Raw genomic sequence first — 13000 nt, 5'->3', positions numbered from 1 at the left:
CACTAAGATATCATCTATGAAGACAATAACGAAGTGATCCAGGTATTGGCTAAATACTCTGTTCATGAGATCCATGAATGCTGCAGGGGCGTTAGTTAACCCGAACGGCATCACAAGGAACTCAAAATGCCCATATCTGGTCCTGAATGCCGTCTTTGGCACATCTTCATCTCTGATCCTCAGCTGATGATACCCAGATCTCAGATCTATTTTGGAGAAACAACCTGCTCCTGCTAGCTGGTCGAATAGATCATCGATCCTAGGCAACGGGTACTTGTTCTTGGTAGTAACCTTGTTCAACTGTCTATAGTCGATACAAAGTCTAAGGGATCCATCCTTCTTCTTCACGAACAACACTGGAGCACCCCAAGGTGAGGCACTCGGTCGGATGAAACCCTTGTCTACCAGCTCTTGCAACTGTTCTTTAAGCTCTTTCAGCTCTGCTGGCGCCATCCTGTAGGGAGGGATAGAGATCGGTCTGGTTCCTGGCATCAATTCTATTTCGAACTCTATCTCCCTAGGAGGCGGTAAACCTGGCAGCTCGTCTGGGAAAACATCTAAGAACTCTCTAACCACAGGCACCGAGGCGGGCTCTCTGACATCTCTGTCTAGCTCTCTCACATGAGCTAGATAACCCTGACAACCCCTCCTGAGCAGCCTACGAGCCTGTAGGGCTGATATCAAACCTCTAGGTGTACTCCCCCTGTCTCCTCTAAAGACGACCTCTGACCCATCCTGACATCTGAACTTAACCACCTTGTCTCTGCAATCCAAGGTAGCACCATGGGTAGATAGCCAATCCATCCCTAGAATGACGTCAAAATCTGTCAAGTCTAGAACCACTAGGTCGGCGGATAGACATCTTCCCTCTATGAAAACTGGACTGTACTGGCAGACTGACTCTGCCACCGACGGGTCACATTTGGGTCCGCTGACCCATAGGGGACACTCTAACCCAGAGACCATCAAACCCAACCTCTCGACCGCTCTCGGAGAAACAAAAGAATGGGATGCACCCGGGTCCATTAAGGCATAAACATCTGAACAACCAATGATGATATTACCTGACACCACGGTGTTGGATGCGTTTGCCTCCTGCTGCGTCATTGTGAAGATCCGTGCTGGAGCTGACGGACCTTCCCCTCTGTAAACTGATGAAGAAGAGGCTGACCCTCTCCCTCGGCCTCTGCCACTAGCCTGTGTTGCGGCTGAAGCTGCTGGCTGTGCTACGCTACCCGAAGTTGTCTGCTGGGGTTGTGCCGTAGGAACTGCCCTCGGACACTCCCAAGACATGTGTCCCTCTTGCCCACACCTGTAGCAGGCTGTCGTCCCAAACCGGCATACCCCCCTGTGTAGCTTACCACACCTTGCACACACTGCATTATCAGCACCAGAGCTTGAGCCACTTCCTAATCCCAGACCTGATTTAATCTTGCTCCAGAACTTATTTTTCTTTGGTTTCTTAGTGGTATTGCCCCACTTCTTACTAGCTGAACTCAAGGATGAAGGGTCTATCCTTCCCCCACCTGGGGTCTTAGAACCAGAAGGTTGTGCCACAGACTGCTTGACTTTTCCCTCTATTACGGCACTAGCCTCCATTCTCCTGGCCATGTCTATAATGGCATGGAAACTTTCTCTATCAGCTGACTGAATCAAAGAGGAATACCTGGAATTGAGCCTCATGACATACCTCCTTGATTTCTTCGGATCTGTATCCAGATGCTGCCCAGCAAATGGCAACAACTCTAAGAATCTATCGGTGTACTCATCGACACCCATCTCATCTGTCTGCTTCAGCTGTTCGAACTCAATCACCTTCAGCTCTCTGGAACTGTCAGGGAAAGCCCATCCTGCGAACTCATTCGCAAACTCCTCCCATGACAAACTGTCCACCTTTGGTTTCACATAGTTCTTGAACCATTCTCGTGCCTTCTTGCATTTCAGAGTGAAACCAGCCATCTGAATGGCTCTACTGTCATCAGCCCCTATCTCATCTGTAATTGTTTTGACCTTCTCCAGGTACACAAACGGATCATCACCGGTATCAAACTGAGGAGCACCCAACTTCATATAGTCGGTCATCTTAGCCTTGCTCCCTCCAGATGAGGTAGGTTGAGGTCTTTGGTTTTCTGTAACTGTGGTTTCTGCTGGTGGTGGAGGTGCGGCATCCCCTGGGATAGGGTTTGCTGTGCCTGGATGGAAGGATGGAGGTGGGTACATAGGGTACTGTGGATACTGTGGGTAAAAAGGTGGGTATGGCATGTGAGAAGGGTAAGGATTAACACTGGGGTAATCCGATGTACCTCCCATCGAATACCCGGGGTATGGTGAAAAAGGTGGGTACTGGGGTGGTGGAATAAACCCCGAGGCCTGAGTGCCTCCCTGAGACTCACCCATGCCCTCTTCTGGCATGCTCACACCAAGACTACCATCCCTCCTCTGGTCCACATCCATCTCTTCTCCCACATCCACTGACCTGTCTCCTTGAACCGTTCCTCTTACTGATCTGTTTCTACCCAGATCCAGAGATCTTCTAGGATCTCCCACTGCTCTGTCCCTGTGGGACCTACTCGACATTGCCCTTGGCAATGCTGGAGGACGGGCGCTCGTGCCCTCATCCTCCGGTGGTACTCTAGCCAATCTAGCTGATCGACGAGTTCCTCGCATTCTGATTACTGAAAAACAGCACAGAAATCAAAACATTAGCATCCAATGGTTCATGTGGAAACACATGAACCCACATCATATACATAGCATATCCCATGGCATATCATACTTTCATTCTAGACAGGACTCTACATCCTATCCTAGTGGACATGATTTCCTATTGTGCTTGAATTTCTATCACATCTATGAGCCCGACACTCTAGGTCCGACCATATGAACCTAGGGCTCTGATACCACTCTGTAACGACCCGAAAATCAGGCCGCCACCGGCGCTAGGATCCAGATCGGCTTAAGGCCGCCGGGACCCGTAGCAAGCCAAACATACATCCTGTGAACCTGTTTAATCCCATACATGGTCAACAACATACATAAAAATTAAAAACTTTTCTTTTCATTCATTCAAACATTCCTTTGCCAAGCCTAGCCTGTGCATGCACAACATAACATAAACCTCTCATTGGAATCCTCATCAAATATTCCAATGGGGTCACATAACATAACATAGGCTTGGATTATATAATCATCATAAAAACATTATAACTCATACAAGACCATGTGTACTGGGAATACAACAGACTCTAGTCAAGCACATTATCAAACTTACATTACATTACATCTCATACTTATACATTACCAACAAACCATGTCCACAGCTAAACTATTACATAAACTTCTCTTACTCTGCTGACTTCTCTATCTACTCTGCACCTGCAAGACTGGGGTTAGGGGAGAGGGGGTGAGCTATAAAGCCCAATGAGCGGAAACTAAAAATATTTGCTTTAATTCCACCCTTTTTAGGTATATTATTATTCATTTTATTATTATTATGATTCCTCCATTTTTAGGTATATTAATTATTCATTTTATTATTATTATGATTCCTCCATTTTTAGGTATATTAATTATATAACTTTTTCTTATTCATGCTTTCATGAAATGCAACACATCACAGCTAATCACATAAAGGATGGTATTGTCACCATTAGTCCTCAACATCTCCAAATGCCAGGGGCGTAGAATGGGCCTCACTGGTCTTTCTCTTACATATCATAACATTCCAAATGCCAGGGGCGTAGAATGGGCCTCGCTGGTCTTTCTCTTTCATAGTGCCAGGGGCGTAGAATGGGCCTCGCTGGTCTTCCATACATATCATCATAACATATCATCAGAGGACTATGGATCACCCAACAACCATCCACATCAACATCAATTTATGCAATGCAGCATATTCGTGAATTCTAATGCAAACATCCTGAAATATTGCATGGCATAATGATGCATGGGCAATGCTTTATGATTCATTCATTTATTCATTTACTCATTTACTTTAAAACTTAAGGGGATGTTCCACTCACCTGGTGACTGAAGCTGTAACAACGAACTCGGAACGACTATCTCACAACCGGGGGTCTCGGTTCCTCGGGTCCGAACCTACACAGGTGGACTCAAATGAGGCACCAAACAACAAGAACATAATCTAAACATACCCCCAAAAACCTCCTAAAAACACCTCAAAACACTCCTAGGAAACATGCAAGAAAAGGCTGGACAGGGCACTTTCGGCGGCACCTTCGGCGGCCGGAAGTCCCTCCAGAGACGAAAGTCAGGCAGGTTCGGCGGCACCTTCGGCGGCCGAAACTCCCAGACAGAGACGAAACTCATGCATGTTCGGCGGCACCTTCGGCGGCCGAAAGTCTCGGACAGAGCCGAAACTCCAACTTTCGGGGGCAAGCTTCGGCAGCCTAAAGCTGCCTCTCAAGCCATGTTCGGCGGCCGAAAGTGCCTTCGGCTGCCGAACCTGGTTTCTGCCAAAGGGCAGAAACTTTGGCTCCTCTATGCACAAATGCCTCCCAACTCTCACATCATGCATATACTTCACCCAAATCATGCATACAAGTTCCTAGGGGCCTCAAAACATCAAATACCCCAACTACAACACTTCAAGCATACTCAAACATCATACATTGTTCATAAATCACTTAAAACTTAACATTTGCTTAAAAACTCATACAACCCTATACATGTCATTCTACCCCATAAAATCACTTAAAACTTACTTAAAACACATGAAGAGTTTAAGATCGGCTCTTACCTCTTGAAGATCGAGGGTTGAGGAGATCTAAACTTGGAGATGGGAGAAGTTCCAACTTTTGGTCTCCAAGCTCCAAAACTCGTTCTAAGCTCAAAGATCTTCAAAACCAAAGTTATAAACTTGTAAAGATCATGGAAAAAGGAAGGAAAAACTCAAGATTGGGGAAGGATGGCGGAATGCTCACCTTGGCCGAAATGGGGAGAAAAAGCTCGCCCATTTTCGGCTAAGGGACCCTTTTATAGGTGGCTGGCCAGGCCACGTTCGGGGGCCGAATGTGCCTCCGCATCCATGCAAATGTTCGGCGGCCGAACTTGACTTTCGGCGGCCGAACCTGAACTTCCCTAACTCATGCTTTCGGGGGCCTAACGTGCCTCCAAAACGCATGCATGTTCGGCGGCCGAACTTGACTTTCGGCGGCCGAACCTGAGTTTTCCTCCAATGCTATTTTCATGCAAAAACTCATTTAGTTTCATACTTTAAAACCATTAAAACATAAAAACATTTCATAAAACATGTCTTTACCCTTCTAGAAGTTCCCGACATCCGAAATTCCACCGGACAGTAGGAATTCCGATACCGGAGTCTAGCCGGGTATTACAACAATCCCATCGTTTCTTATCACTGAAGAATACAACATGTGAAAATAAATACTTCGTTAACTTTATTATTGATAAAACTTTCTCAGATTAAAGATATTCCAGACATAGGAAATGACTTAGCCAGCTTATATGACCTTGGACGATTAACCTTCGAGACCCTAAATGGTTCTTTCCAGTCCTCACCTAACTTACCAGATCCGACATTGCCACTTGTTACATCTGTTCTTTTGAGGACTAGGTCCCCCACATTAAAAGCTCGTGGCCTAACCTTACTATTGAACATTCTGGATATTTTGTTTCTGTAAATCGCCATCTTATTGCGGCCTTTTCTCCTAGAAATTCGGTTTAGTGCAAATTGAATTGAATCTCTTCGGGATTTTATGAAATCTCAGTGTGTTGTGTCCTAAAGCTGCTTACTTGGATTTCCATGGAAATGACTGCCTCGGCCCCATATACAAGAGAAAAGGGCGTTTCTCCTGTAGCTGTTCTGCGAATGGTCCTGTATGCCTACAGTATGTGAGGTAACTCCTCAAGCCAGTTGCCCTTGACTTGGTCGAGCCTTTTCTTGAGTCCCTGTAAGATGGTCTTGTTTGTTATCTCGGTCATTCCATTAGTCTGGGGTGATAGGCTAAGCTGAATCTTGAGTCAATTTTTCATTTCTTGCAGAAGTCTTTAAACCTGGAGCTTGCAAACTGAGTCCCATTATCTGTGATCACTATCTTTGGTATCCGAATCGAGTGAACAAGTTTTTGCTGACGAAGGAAATCACTTGTTGGGTGGTGATGGACTATACTGCCTCGCCTTCTGCCCATTTGCTGAAATGATCAACTGCCATAATTACAAACTTTTTTAACTCAGATGCCTTGGGGAACGAGCCAAGGATGTCTTAGGGAATGGGCCAAGGATGTCTATACCCTATTGAAAGAAAGGCCAAGGGCTTCCAATGACTACTTGCATTTCTCCCGCTATCCTTGGGATGTTTGTATGTACTTGGCATCTTCGACACTTCTAGACAAGTTGCTTCGCATCTTGCATTATTATCGGCCAGTAGAACTCTTGTCTGAATGCTTTCTAGGCAATTGTCCAAGCTCCCTCATAGCTCCCGCTATCACCTTCATGGATATCCTTTAGGATTTTCTAGCCCTCCTTTTTTGTAATACATTACAGTCATGACTGCGCGAAGGACCTCCTATACAATAAATCATAAGTTAGTGTGTATTTAGAAGACTTCCTTATACCTGTTTAGCTGATAACTTATTGATTGGAAAATCATCTTGTATCAAAAATTTATAGATGAGTGTCATCCATGACTCCCCCTCCTCTATGGGGAAAGACTCTTCCACTTCCGTTGCTGGAGTGTGCAATTCCTCAAAATGAAATGATTGGGTCAAGTGTTGTTCACCCGCCACTGCCATCTTGGCTAGAAGATTGACCTCTTCATTGTTGCCTCTGGCCACCTGGCAAAGTTCGCAGCTGCCTTGTCCGACTTTGATTCTCTCCATTAGGGACTGAACCTTTCGTCGTATTTGATAAGATTCGATTCTCGGACTTTGAATTATCCTTAGCAGTGAGTAACAGCCAATTATGAGTCACTAAAAATAATAGATTTTTGTATACCTAATTCCTTGATAATTCTTAAGGCCATTATTATAGCCTCATACTCGGCTACATTATTAGTGGCACTGAAAGCGAATTTTGCCTTATACCGAAACTTTATACCGGTTTGAGACTATAACAAGATTTCGACTCCGGAACCCAGTCCCTACAAGCTCCGTCTACTCAAGCCTTCCACTCCTTTATGCTTGATTAAGGGGACTCCGAAGGTTCTAAAGGCGAAGTAATTTTCGCGACAAAATCGACTAGCACCTAGGCTTTCATGGCCTTTTTTGGAACATACCTGATATTATAGGCTAAAACTATTACCGCCCAGGTGGACAATCACCCAGAAAACTCCGGTCTATATAGAACCTTTCGCAAAGGATAATCAATTCTGATTTCTATGGTGTGTGACTCCAAGTATAGTCATAGCTTTGTGGCTGATATTAGGACTGCAAACTCCAACTTTTTTAGAGGAGGATAATTCAGCTCTGCCTCCTTTAAAACTTGGCTGGTATAATATAGGGCTTTGTTCTCTATTGTTTTTACGAATGAGCACCGAGAAAACTGTTTCCTGTGTCACAAAAAAGTATAAAAATAAAACTTTGCCTTCGAAAGGCGGGCTTAACAATGGAGGAGATGATAAAAAGGTTTTCAGACTTTCAAAAGCCTCTGCACATTCTTTCCCCCATTTAAACTTATTTTACCTTTTAAGGCCTTGAAGAATGGAGATACATTCTGACTGAGCATAATATGAATTAACCCAGGGTAGTAACTCATCCATTTAACTTTTGTACTTCATCAATGGTTTTGAGTGCTTTTATGTTTTGGATGTCGTTGATCTTCTCAGGGTTTGCTTTTATACCTCTTTCTGAGATGATATACCTCAGAAACTTTCTAGCCTTTACCCTAAAGGTACACTTTTTAGGGTTCAGCTTCATACTCGCCTTATCCAGGACATCAAAAACTTTGTAGATATATTTTGGATGATCTTCCAAGGATCGGCTCTTTACTACCATGTTGTCCACGTACACTTTGACTGTTGATCCCACCATGCCTTTGAAGATTCCTGACACCAGCCTTGGGTATGTTGCTCCCACGTTTTTCAGTCCAAAAGCATTACTTTATAGCAGTAAACTCCTTCGTCTATAATAAATGCAGTTTTCTCCGTGTCTTCGATGTCCATCATGATTTTATGATATCCTGAAATAGCATCAAGGAAGGAAACCACTGCATGACCCGAGGTCGAGTCTACTAATCTGTCGATGGACAACAACGGGTAATGATCTTTCGAACATGTTTTATTCAAGTCCGTGAAATTCATGCACATCCTCCATTTCCCGTTAGCTTTCTTTAGCAGGATCAGTTGGCCAGCCACGTGGGATACTGGACTTCCTTTATCAATCCTGCACTCAAAAATTTATTAACCTCTTCTCTCATCACCTGTTGCCTCTCTGGTGCAAATTTTCTTTTCTTTTATTGGACTGATTTGGCTATCTTGTCAATAGATAGCTTATGGGTGATGAGAGCTGGGTCCACACCTATTACATCTTTTGGAGACTAAGCAAAAATGGTTACTCAGCTTTTTAGCAACTCTATTAGACGGGTCTTTGTTTCTTGATTAATGCAGTACCAAACTGTACCTTTTGATGCTTAACTTGCTGGACCTCTTCTACCGAGTGTGCTGGTTCTGGCTTTACATGAGATTTCAGTTTCTCCAACAAGTCGATGGGCATTGTTGCTTTTCTGAGACTTTTTATTGGGTGTCCGTAACCTTCTTTGCCCAACCTCGAATTGTCTCGGACTATGGCTATTTCTCTTGGAGCTAGTAGCTTAAGACACATATCACTCATGTTAATAACAATACCATGACAGTTTAAGACTGGGCAGTTGAGTATCACATTGTATGGAAATGAAATGTCTACCACCGCGAACTCTATATACAACACTTGCTTCTACTTTTCATTGCCCAGGACTAAGGAGAGGTTGATAGTGCCCAGTACTACTATGGTCTTATCTCCTAATCCTACTAACGGATAGGCGACTCTGGCCAGACTACTTTTGTCCAAGCCTAACTTATTAAAAACATTTAGGATGAGAATGTTAACAGAACTACCTGTATTTACTAATACTCACCTTACCTCGTATCGATTCAGAAGGATCTTAACGACCAGCGGGTTGTTTTGAAAGAATCTGATTGTTTTGTCGGTAGGATCGAACCATACCTCTTGCTTGGCCCATGCTTCTTGATCAACTGACAGGACATCTTCTGCTACATGCTTGCTTTTTTCCTTTGCCCTTATCAGGTCCTCCCGTAATGACATATAAGATTCTATCCATTTTAAGGGATAGAGAAGAGAGAATCCTTTTTTGAGAGAGAAAAGGAACAAGGGACCAGTTTTAATCTAAGTGAACAGAGAGAATTCAATGGAGTTCCTAGCAACGGAACCACATGATGTTGCAGAGATTAGACTAATGATGTGGCCGAAAGGAAGCTGTACTGTGACTAGCTAGACCTGCGAAAAAGAGATTGTGAGGTGGTGGTGAGTGCCTATAGCAACCACTCCGACGCTCAAGTCAGTATTGAAGAAGAGAGTGAATGCAATGAATTGCTTAGAGTTTTTGTATGAGAGAACAGAGTACCTTTACCTTTGTGATCTATTTCCTTTTATACTGTAAGAAGGTGGAGATAAATATAGCATTTTTCGATAATCCGACGATGATGTCGCCGGCTATTTGATAAGGGATATCGCCAGCTAATCGGTAAATCTTACACTGAATCTGTTAATTATGATGTTATAGATATGGATTGCTATGGAATTTTGTTAGGTCGTCCTTGGCAATTTGATATTGATGCATTGCATAAGGGGAAGGAGAATTCATACATGTGTACATGGAATTGGAAGAAGATTACTATTTATCTTCTAGTTCTGCGAAACATTATAAAGTGGAAGGGAAAACTACTATTGATGTTTCTACGAGAGTGCAAAGGCTATCAAGCGCAATTGAGAAGTCTAGAGGCACACTGGCTTTATTGGTGAGAACAAAAGGAGAAGTGGAGGATGCACCATCTTTACCACCACCGACAAAAAACTATTGGAGGAGTTTCCTAAGGTAGTGGAGGAGCCTTCAAAGCTTTCACCTTTACAGGATATTCAACATCAGATTAATCTCATTCATGGATCCAAATTACCAAATCTGCCTTATTACAAGATGAGCCCAAAAGAGAGCGAAATCCTTTAAGACCAGGTTGAAGAGTTATTGAAGAAGGGGCACATTCAGGAGAGCATTAGCCCTTGTGGAGTTCCTGCCTTATTGGTTCCAAAGAAAGATGAAACTTGGAGAATGTGTGTGGATAGCAGAGCCATCAATAGGATTATTGTTCAGTATCGATTTTCTATTCCTCACCTAGATGACATGTTGGATCAGTTATTAGGGTCTAAAGTCTTCTCTAAGATCGACCTTAAAAGTGGCTATCACCAAGTTTGAATTAAGGAGGGAGATGAATGGAAGACATCCTTTAAAACTAAAGCTTATACGAGTGGTTGGTTATGCCGTTTGGTTTGACGAATGCACCTAGCACGTTTATGTGACTTATGAACCAAGTTCTGCATCCTTTTTTATACAAATTTGTGGTTGTTTATTTTGATGACATATTGATTTTTAGTCACAGCGAAGAAGAATATTTATAATACCTCCGTCAAGTCATGACAGCCTTGCAAGAAAATGAGCTGGTTATTAATTTTAAAAAAATACATCTATATGATGGAGCGTGTTCTTTTTCTTAGGTTTGCTGTTAGTGCAGAAGAGATACATGTTGATGAGAAGAAGGTAGAAGAAATACGGAACTGGCCCATTCCCAAAAATATTTTAGAAGTTCACAGCTTTCATAGACTTGCTACTTTCTATCTGCAGTTTATCAGAAATTTTAATAGCATTGTTGCCCCTATCACAGATCAACTGAAGAAAGAAAAAGTGCAAAATTTTATTTGGACTGACTCTGCCCAAAAGTTTTAAGGAGACTAAAGATAAGTTTACTTCTGCCCCTATTCTTGCTCTATCTAATCTTGATAACCTGTTTGAGGTTGAATGTGATACTTGTGAAGTTGGGATTGGTGGTGTGTTATCGCAGTCTAATAGGTCTATTGCCTTCTTTAGTGAGAAATTGAATGATGCTAGGAAGAAGTGGTTTACTTATGAGCATGAATTATATGCAGTGTTTCCCAAAAATATTTCAGAAGTTCACAGCTTTCATGGACTTGCTACTTTGTATCGGCAGTTTATCAGAAATTTCAACAGCATTGTTACCCCTATCACAGATCAATTGAAGAAAGAGAAAGTGTAAAAATTTATTCGGACTGACTCTGCCAACAAAAGCTTTAAGAAGACTAAAGATAAATTTACTTCTGCCCCTATTCTTGTTCTACCTAATCTTGATAACCTGTTTAAGATTGAATGTGATGCTTGTGGAGTTGGGATTGGTGGTGTGTTATCGCAGTCTAATAGGCCTATTGCCTTCTTTAGTGAGAAATTGAATGATGCTAGGAAGAAGTGGTCTACTTATGAGCATAAATTATATGCAGTGTTTCGGGCCTTTAAAACTTGAAAACAGTATCTGATGGGGCGAGAGTTTATTATTCACACAGATCATCAATCTTTGATTTACTTTAAGACTTAAAAACATGTGAATAAGATGCATGCTCGATAGACATCTTATTTTAGAGTTTTTCATTATGTCATAAAACATAAGGTTGGACATAGTAATAAGGTAGCAGATGCTTTGAGTAAGAGGTCTGCTTTATTGATTACAATTAGTCATATTTTAGAGTTTTTCATTATGTCATAAAACATAAGGTTGGACATAGTAATAAGGTAGCAGATGCTTTGAGTAAGAGGTCTGCTTTATTGATTACAATTAGTCAGGAGGTCATGCCTTTTGAAGGATTTTCATGCTGCAGATGATTATTTTGTTGATATATGGGTAAAGGTCTAGACTTATTGTAACGACCCGAAAATCGGACCGCTACCGACGCTAGGATTCAGATCGACTTAAGGTCGCCGGAACCCGTAGCAAGCCTACTATGCATCCTGTATACCTGATAAAATCCCAAACATGAACATATATTCTCATAAAAAATTCAACTCAAAACCTATAACATTAGGTCTAACCATAACATGCATCTTTAACCCTTAACCCTTTTTAAAACTTACTTAAAACATAGGAAAAGACAAGGATCTACACTTACCTCTTGAAGATCGAAGGTAGATGTGACCCAAACTTGGAGATGAGGAGGAAAACGGTCTCCGGAGGTCTCCAAGCTTTAAAACTTTGGATTCAAGCTTAAACTTCAAAAACCAGAAGAAAACTCATGAAAATTTGAAGGAAAAACATAAAATCATCAAAGGAAGGGCAAGAACTCACCTTTGCTCGAAAATGGAGAGAGAAACTCCCCCATTTTCGGACTGGAGGCCTCTTATAGGTGGCTGACCAGACCACCTTCGGGGGCCGAAAGAGCTCCCGCGGCAGCGCCATGTTCGGCGGCCGAACCTGGGCTTATCCCTCAAAAATATTTTTCTTTCATTTTAAAACTTTAACTCAAAACCAATCAATAAAATCATGAAAAACATTTTGTAAAAGTATATTTTACCCTTCTAAGAGGTTCCGGTATCCGAGATTCCCGGATTCCAACAGGATTCCGTCGAAAAGTTGGAATTCCGACACCGGAGTCTAGCCGGGCATTACACTTGTCAACCTGCTGATGGATTCTTGATACATGATAGATTTCTTTATAAGGAGAACATATTATGCATTTCTTGTTCTTCTCTGTGGGAAAAATTGATTCGAGAGGTCCATGGTAGAGGTTTGAGTGGTCATTTGGGACGTAACAAGACTATTATTAGCTTAGAGGAGCATTTTTATTGGCTACAATTAAAAAAGGATACAGGACGGATAGTACAGAAGCGCCCAGTTTATCAAACTCAGAAGGGTCATGCCCAGATCACGGGCTTATATACTCCATTACCTATTCCAGAATACCTTTGGGAG

The sequence above is a fragment of the Manihot esculenta genome, chromosome 18 (genome assembly GCF_001659605.2).
Source record: "Manihot esculenta cultivar AM560-2 chromosome 18, M.esculenta_v8, whole genome shotgun sequence".
NCBI classification, from domain to species: Eukaryota; Viridiplantae; Streptophyta; class Magnoliopsida; order Malpighiales; family Euphorbiaceae; genus Manihot; species Manihot esculenta.
This window is presented reverse-complemented; position numbering follows the sequence as displayed.